The sequence below is a fragment of the Salvelinus alpinus genome, chromosome 27, assembly GCF_045679555.1.
Source record: "Salvelinus alpinus chromosome 27, SLU_Salpinus.1, whole genome shotgun sequence".
In the NCBI taxonomy this organism is placed as follows: Eukaryota; Metazoa; Chordata; class Actinopteri; order Salmoniformes; family Salmonidae; genus Salvelinus; species Salvelinus alpinus.
Genome location: NC_092112.1, coordinates 25490070 through 25499240, shown reverse-complemented (window position 1 = coordinate 25499240; position 9171 = coordinate 25490070). Strand labels below are relative to the sequence as shown.

The 9171-nt window shown below is 50.9% G+C and overlaps 1 pseudogene; it reads left to right on the top strand.

Annotated features, from left to right (window-relative positions):
* Positions 1-649: 649 nt before the first annotated feature.
* LOC139555853 (vesicular inhibitory amino acid transporter-like) lies at positions 650-8921 on the top strand (annotated as a pseudogene).
* Positions 8922-9171: the final 250 nt, after the last annotated feature.

The following is a 9171-nucleotide window of genomic DNA, read 5'->3' as shown; positions in this document are numbered from 1 at the left end:
GCAAGGAAAATGTGTGTACTAACGACGGAGAAGAAAATCAATCAATCAAATGTATTTATAAAGCCCTTTTTACATCAGCCGATGTCACAAAGTTGTAATGAATACTCAGGGAGAAAAAGGTGTAGATTCACGCGCAGAGCATGGCAGGTGTTAATTTCGCCTTCCCAGAAGGCAGGAATCGTGGTCAATGGTCATACACAGGTAGGCAAACAGGTAGGTGAATCAAATCTAAGACTGACGGCTTGTCACGTTCTGACCTTAGTTCCTTTTTTATGTCTTTCTGTTAGGTTGGTCAGGGCGTGAGTTGGGGTGGGTAGTCTATGTTCTTTTTTCTATGTTATTGTATTTCTGTGTTTGGCCTGGTATGGTTCTCAATCAGAGGCAGCTGTCGATCATTGTCTCTGATTGAGAATCATACTTAGGTAGCCTGTTTTCCCCATTTTGGTTGTGGGTGTTTATTTTCTGTTTAAGGGTTTGTTCACCTTGCAGAACTGTTTCGTTTTCTCCTCGTTGTTATTTTTGTGTAGTGTTCAGTTTCTATTAAATTATGACGAACACTTACCACGCTGCATTTTGGTCCTCTTCTCCTTCACCAGACGAGAATCGTTACAGAAACACCCACCAACAAAGGACCAAGCAGCGTGGGAACATGGACTCCTGGACATGGGAGGAAATTTTGGACGGCAAAGGACCCTGGGCACAGCCGGGGGAGTATCACCGCCCGAAAGAGGAGCTGGAGGCAGCTAGAGTGGAGCGGCGCCACTACGAGGAATTGGCGCGAGGTAACGGGCACGAGAGGCAGCCCCAGAATTGTTTTTTGGGGGGGGGCACACGGGTAGATTGGCGGACTCAGGTAGGAGACCTGAGCCAACTTCCCGTGCTTACCGTGGCGAGAGAGTGACTGGGCAGGCACCGTGTTATGCGGAGAAGCGCAAGGTGTCCCCACTGAGCACGCATAGCCCGGTGCGCTACATCGCAGCTCCTCGAATCGGCCGGGCTAGAGTGGGCATCGAGCCAGGAGGGATGATGCCGGCTCAGCGCATCTGGTCTCCAGTGCGTCTCCTCGGCCCGGGGTATACTGCACCAGCCCTACGCACGGTGTCTCCAGTTCGCCAGCACAGCCCAGTGCGGCCTGTTCCAACTCCCCGCTCTTGCCGGGCTACAGGGGGGATCCAGCCAGGACGAGTGGTGCTAGCTCTGCGCTCGAGACCGCCAGTGCGCCTCCACGGTCCAGTGCATCCGGTGCCTCGGCCAAGGACAAGGCCTCCTGCATGTCTCCCCACCCTGGTGAGTTCTGTGCCTGTGCTAAGCACTAACCCTCCTGCATGTCTCCCCAGCCTGGTGAGTCCTGTGCCTTCTCCCAGAGCCAGGCCTCCTGTGTGTATCTCCATTCCAGTGATGATCCATGGCAAGAAGCTTCCAGTGATGATCCATGGCACGAAGCCTCCAGTGATAATCCATGGCAAGAAGCCTCCAGTGATAATCCATGGCACGAAGCCTCCAGTGATAATCCATGGCACGAAGCCTCCAGTGATAATCCATGGAAAGAAGCCTCCAGTGATGATCCATGGCATGAAGCCTCCAGTCGTGATCCATGGCACGAAGCCTCCAGTGGTGATCCATGGCACGAAGCCTCCAGTGGTGATCCATGGCAAGAAGCCTCCAGTGATAATCCATGGCACGAAGTCTCCAGTGATAATCCATGGCACGAAGCCTCCAGTGATAATCCATGGCACGAAGCCTCCAGTGATAATCCATGGCAAGAAGCCTCCAGTGATAATCCATGACACGAAGCCTCCAGTGATGATCCATGGCAAGAAGCCTCCAGTGATAATCCATGGCACGAAGCCTTCAGTGATGATCCATGGCACGGAGCCTTCAGTGATGATCCATGGCACGAAGCCTCCAGTGATGATCCATGGCACGAAGCCTCCAGTGATGATCCATGGCACGAAGCCTCCTGTGAGGATCCATGGCACGAAGCCTCCAGTGAGGATCCATGGCACGAAGCCTCCGGTGAGGATCCATGGCACGAAGCCTCCGGTGAGGATCCATGGCATGAGGCCTCCAACGAAGGACGTCAGTCCGGAGCCTCCAGCGACGCCCTCTAGTCCAGAGCCTCCAGCGTCGCCCTCTAGTCCGGAGCCTCCAGTGACGCCCTCTAGTCCGGAGCCTCCAGCGTCGCCCTCTAGTCCGGAGCCTCCAGCGTCGCCCTCTAGTCCGCAGCCTCCAGCGTCGCCCTCTAGTCCGGAGCCTCCAGCGATGCCCTCTAGTCCGGAGCCTCCAGCGTCACCCTCCGGTCCGGAGCAGCCAGAGTCTCCCTCCTGTCCGGAGCAGCGAGAGCCGCCCGTCTGTCCTGAGCTGCCAGAGCCGCCCGTCTGTCCTGAGCTGCCAGAGCCGCCCGTCAGTCAGGAGCGGCCAGAGCCGCCCGTCAGTCAGGAGCTGCCAGAGCCGCCCGTCAATCAGGAGCTGCCGGAGTCGCCCTTCCCTACGGCGCTGCCGGAGTCGCCCTTCACTACGGCGCTGCCGGAGTCTCCCATCTATTCGGGGCCCGCTGCAAGGGTCCCCAGTCCGAGGTCGGCGGCGAGGGTCGCCGCTCCAAAAGCGCCACTTAAGCGGGCAAAGACTATGGTGGAGTTGGGTCCACGTCCCCCGCCAGAGCCGCCACCGCGGACAGACGCCCACCCAGACCCTCCCCTATAGGTTCAGGTTTTGCGGCCGGAGTCTGCACCTTTGGGGGGGGTACTGTCACGTTCTGACCTTAGTTCCTTTTTTATGTCTTTGTGTTAGGTTGGTCAGGGCGTGAGTTGGGGTGGGTAGTCTATGTTCTTTTTTCTATGTTATTGTATTTCTGTGTTTGGCCTGGTATGGTTCTCAATCAGAGGCAGCTGTCGATCATTGTCTCTGATTGAGAATCATACTTAGGTAGCCTGTTTTCCCCATTTTGGTTGTGGGTATTTATTTTCTGTTTTAGTGTCTGTTCACCTTGCAGAACTGTTTAGTTTTCTCCTCGTTGTTATTTTTGTGTAGTGTTCAGTTTCTATTAAATTATGACGAACACTTACCACGCTGCATTTTGGTCCTCTTCTCCTTCACCAGACGAGAATCGTTACATGGCTATAACTGGTTCTCACAAACGAGCTAGGAAAAGGCTTAGTAGACTCAAAACGATCAATACCTCACAAAGGCACAAACAGAATGAACTGAACTAAATAAGGAGCTGATGGGACCAGTTGAGTAACTAACACAGGTGAAATCAATGAACAAAAATGAAAGACAGGGCTACGTTCAAGAACACAAAGAAACAGAACACAAGGTTGACTAAGAAAAAAAACACAGAATCTTACAAAAGTGCTGTACAGAAACCCAGCCTAAAACCCCAAACAGCAAGCAATGCAGATGTAGAAGCACAAAAAATAAAATAAAAGTATTGGACCAGCCTAAAACAAATTCACAAGTCACAAAGAAATATCTTAGATTGTGAGTAAAGCGATTACTTGGCAAATGATCCACTCACCTATTTACTGCGCTCGGCTGCATTGCCATAGCAACGCTATGAGTAGAAAAAGCACCCCTGGTTGGGAACCACTGATCTATTGTTCTCTCAGGTGTTAAGTCTAACTGCCATAGTTGAACCAAGGTTAGCTATTTGAGTTGCAACAAATGTAAGTTATTTGCCCAAAAACACTCAACTATTATCATATCTTGTTGTTTAAAAATAGAAATTACAGCTTACAAATTCAGTGGGACCCTATCAGGCCCTCTGCAGAGGCCAGACATTCATTGCACAATGGACTAATTATTCACCTTAAAAGCCGGAAGGGATTATCCTTTGTAACAGCCTGTCAATAGCCCTCATAGTGTCTCACCTGTTAGACCATTTAAATGTCAGGGAGAGACAATTTAGCCTCTCAGGTTCATGTTGAGTGCAGTGGTCAAAATCACCACCTGGGAGGCGGGATGGAACGTGACCAATGCCAATCAGGTAACCTAGATTTTAGACTTCTCACCTTAGGAAAGATGCTTCTCTATCTTTATGTTTTATGTGTTTTTCCCACTCTCAAGAAATGTTTGTGGAAGATAATGAATGTTAGAAAGTGCACTGTATGAGCATTACCGGTATTGCGTTGTTGTTGTTGTGCCTAGAGGATGCATTGGGAATATATTTAATGGAAGAAACAGAAGAGCTGAGAATAATCCTGTGTAAAATGTTTGACAACAAGGCCATTTTAATAACTACAGCATCATTTTAGTATGTAAGTAAATGTGCATTTCAGCAGTTTTTCCCCTATTCGTATTTCTATGCCAGAGTATGATTATTGAAAAGCTGTTCACAACTTCATCTGTTCAGATATTACCTTGTCATACGATCATCATAATCCTCAACACCATGTACTTTTCCAACAACACTAATTACCCTGTGTCCTACTGTCTGTCCTGACTCTATCTATGTAGTGCATCTACACATTTACTCAGAATCACATTATAAACAGAGTTTGTTTACTTAGCTACATTGTTCTGCATTGCGATTTGACTGGAAGCCAGATTGTGCTCAGACTATCCAATTAGGAGTTTGTTGCCAGATTAGATTGTTGTGTTAATGTTGTGTACTGATTAGTCTAGAGTACATGAAGAAATCCTCCTCTAATGTGTGTCAGTTTTCAAACAATCGTGTCTCTGGCAAAGATCTGTAATTTACACTCTCCTTGGTGATGACTCACACTTTATTAGAACAATCACTGCATGTTCCCACTCTACCTGTTGTTCATTTTTTTTTTCCTTTCTCCTAGGGTATGTTTGTTCTGGGGCTGCCTTACGCTCTCCTTCAGAGTGGCTACCAAGGATTGCTTCTGTTCCTTCTCGCTGCAGTCATCTACAACTACACAGGTAAGATCCTTGTATCCTGCCTTTATGAGGACAATGAGGAGTGCCAGCCCATACGAGTGCAGGACACCTACGAGGACACCACCCGGCCGCCTGCTGGGCAGTCGGGTGGTGAACGCAACACAGGTCGTTGAGCTGATGATGTATCCTCTACCTGGTGTGTCACAGCATCATGTGTCACAGCTTCTCCTTCCTACCCCTGCTCCTGCCGCCTGGTCCGTGGTGAACTTCCTGACCTTGGTGCCCTGCATGCTGATAGGAGGATGGTCCTCTTGGTGGACTTTGAGAGGTTCCTGGTGACTGTGGAGGTCATCATCTTCAGCTACACCTCCCAGATCTTCCTGCCCACCCTGGAGGGAAGCATGGAGGACAAGGGGGACTTCGCCTACATGATGAGCTGGACACACTCCCTGGCTTGTGTGTTGAAGACCACCATCTCCGTGCTGGCCTTCCTCACCTGGGGGCGAAGATATCAAAGAGGTGATAACTGCCACTCTAACCTGGTGGTCCCAGCGCGCACGACCCACGTGGAGTTCCAGGTCTCCGGCAGCCTCTGGAACTGCCGATCTGCGGCCAACAAGGCAGAGTTCATCTCAGCCTATGCTTCCCTCCAGTCCCTCGACTTCTTGGCACTGACGGAAACATGGATTACCACAGATAACACTGCTACTCCTACTGCTCTCTCCTCGTCTGCCCACGTGTTCTCGCACACCCCGAGAGCTTCTGGTCAGCGGGGTGGTGGCACTGGGATCCTCATCTCTCCCAAGTGGACATTCTCTCTTTCTCCCCTGACCCATCTGTCTATCGCCTCCTTTGAATTCCATGCTGTCACAGTTACCAGCCCTTTCAAGCTTAACATCCTTATCATTTATCGCCCTCCAGGTTCCCTTGGAGAGTTCATCAATGAGCTTGACGCCTTGATAAGTTCCTTTCCTGAGGATGGCTCACCTCTCACAGTTCTGGGTGTCTACCTTTGACTCATTCCTCTCTGCCTCCTTCTTTCCACTCCTCTCCTCTTTTGACCTCACCCTCTCACCTTCCCCCCCTACTCACAAGGCAGGCAATACGCTTGACCTCATCTTTACTAGATGCTGTTCTTCCACTAATCTCATTGCAACTCCCCTCCAAGTCTCCGACCACTACCTTGTATCCTTCTCCCTCTCGCTCTCATCCAACACTTCCCACACTGCCCCCACTAGGATGGTATTGCGCCGTCCCAACCTTCGCTCTCTCTCCCCCGCTACTCTCTCCTCTTCCATCCTATCATCTCTTCCCTCTGCTCAAACCTTCTCCAACCTATCTCCTGATTCTGCCTCCTCAACCCTCCTCTCCTCCCTTTCTGCATCCTTTGACTCTCTATGTCCCCTATCCTCCAGGCCGGCTCGGTCCTCCCCTCCTGCTCCGTGGCTCGACGACTCATTGCGAGCTCACAGAACCGGGCTCCGGGCAGCCGAGCGGAAATGGAGGAAAACTCGCCTCCCTGCGGACCTGGCATCCTTTCACTCCCTCCTCTCTACATTCTCCTCTTCTGTCTCTGCTGCTAAAGCCACTTTCTACCACTCTAAATTCCAAGCATCTGCCTCTAACCCTAGGAAGCTCTTTGCCACCTTCTCCTCCCTCCTGAATCCTCCTCCCCCTCCCCCCCCTCCTCCCTCTCTGCGGATGACTTCGTCAACCATTTTGAAAAGAAGGTCGACGACATCCGATCCTCGTTTGCTAAGTCAAACGACACCGCTGGTTCTGCTCACACTGCCCTACCCTGTGCTTTGACCTCTTTCTCCCCTCTCTCTCCAGATGAAATCTCGCGTCTTGTGACGGCCGGCCGCCCAACAACCTGCCCGCTTGACCCTATCCCCTCCTCTCTTCTCCAGACCATTTCCGGAGACCTTCTCCCTTACCTCACCTCGCTCATCAACTCATCCTTGACCGCTGGCTACGTCCCTTCCGTCTTCAAGAGAGCGAGAGTTGCACCCCTTCTGAAAAAACATACACTCGATCCCTCCGATGTCAACAACTACAGACCAGTATCCCTTCTTTCTTTTCTCTCCAAAACTCTTGAACGTGCCGTCCTTGGCCAGCTCTCCTGCTATCTCTCTCAGAATGACCTTCTTGATCCAAATCAGTCAGGTTTCAAGACTAGTCATTCAACTGAGACTGCTCTTCTCTGTGTCACGGAGACGCTCCGCACTGCTAAAGCTAACTCTCTCTCCTCTGCTCTCGTCCTTCTAGACCTATCGGCTGCCTTTGATACTGTGAACCATCAGATCCTCCTCTCCACCCTCTCCGAGTTGAGCATCTCCGGCGCGGCCCACGCTTGGATTGCGTCCTACCTGACAGGTCGCTCCTACCAGGTGGCGTGGCGAGAATCTGTCTCCGCACCACGTGCTCTCACCACTGGTGTCCCCCAGGGCTCTGTTCTAGGCCCTCTCCTATTCTCGCTATACACCAAGTCACTTGGCTCTGTCATATCCTCACATGGTCTCTCCTATCATTGCTATGCAGACGACACACAATTAATCTTCTCCTTTCCCCCTTCTGATAACCAGGTGGCGAATCACATCTCTGCATGTCTGGCAGACATATCAGTGTGGATGACGGATCACCACCTCAAGCTGAACCTCGGCAAGACAGAGCTGCTCTTCCTCCCGGGGAAGGACTGCCCGTTCCATGATCTCGCCATCACGGTTGACAACTCCATTGTGTCCTCCTCCCAGAGTGCTAAGAACCTTGGCGTGATCCTGGACAACACCCTGTCGTTCTCAACTAACATCAAGGCGGTGACCCGTTTGTGTAGGTTCATGCTCTACAACATTCGCAGAGTACGACCCTGCCTCACACAGGAAGCGGCGCAGGTCCTAATCCAGGCACTTGTCATCTCCCGTCTGGATTACTGCAACTCGCTGTTGGCTGGGCTCCCTGCCTGTGCCATTAAACCCCTACAACTCATCCAGAACGCCGCAGCCCGTCTGGTGTTCAACCTTCCCAAGTTCTCTCACGTCACCCCGCTCCTCCGCTCTCTCCACTGGCTTCCAGTTGAAGCTCGCATCCGCTACAAGACCATGGTGCTTGCCTACGGAGCTGTGAGGGGAACGGCACCTCCGTACCTTCAGGCTCTGATCAGGCCCTACACCCAAACAAGGGCACTGCGTTCATCCACCTCTGGCCTGCTCGCCTCCCTACCTCTGAGGAAGTACAGTTCCCGCTCAGCCCAGTCAAAACTGTTCGCTGCTCTGGCACCCCAATGGTGGAACAAACTCCCTCACGACGCCAGGTCAGCGGAGTCAATCACCACCTTCCGGAGACACCTGAAACCCCACCTCTTTAAGGAATACCTAGGATAGGATAAAGTAATCCTTCTAACCCCCCCCCCCCCTTAAAAGAGTTAGATGCACTATTGTAAAGTGGTTGTTCCACTGGATATCATAAGGTGAATGCACCAATTTGTAAGTCGCTCTGGATAAGAGCGTCTGCTAAATGACTTAAATGTAAATGTAAATAACTGATAACCTTCCCACTGGAGTACGCATAGTGGTCAACCTGTGTCTCCTGGTTAAGGCCCTCTTTTCATACCCCCTACCCTTCTACACTGTGGCCGAGGTCCTCCAGAGCAGTGTTCTGAGGCTGGAAGTGGCGCCAGGCAGTGTGGAGACAGGGACTCTGGTTCTGCAGGGCTGTCTCCTGTTGACCATCCTCATGGCTCTCTACATGCCCCACTTCTCCCTGCTCATGGAGCTGATGAGCAGCGTGATGGGGCGGCCATGACTTTCATCCTGCTATCTCTCTTCCACCTGCAGCTCAAATGGACTACCATGACTACCACTTATTGATGGTCCCCTACTTAATTTCCCTGTATCAATGTTCTGGAACCTGCAAGTACATCTAAGGCACAGATATTATATGTATGATAGTATGATACCAAGCCATTGTTTGTGTGTTTGACTTTAATTGTGTTGTTTTTAGTGATTGACACCAAGGCATCTTGTAAAATAAAGACGTGATTGGAAATGGTGTTAAACGATCTAGTGTGAGCAGCAGAAGAGGCTAGTGGAAGGAGCTATAGGAAGACAGGCTCATTGTAATGGCTGGAATGGAATTAATGGAACGCTATCAAACACATCAAACACATAGAAACCACATGTTTGACTCTGTTCCATTTATTCCATTCCAGCCATTACAATGAGCTCTCACATACTGTAGCTCTTCCGACCAGCCTCCTCTGGTGAGCAGATGTTTGCTCTGCTGCTTATCATGGCAAGTCATTATGATTCCTCCCTTACTAGTTTTGTT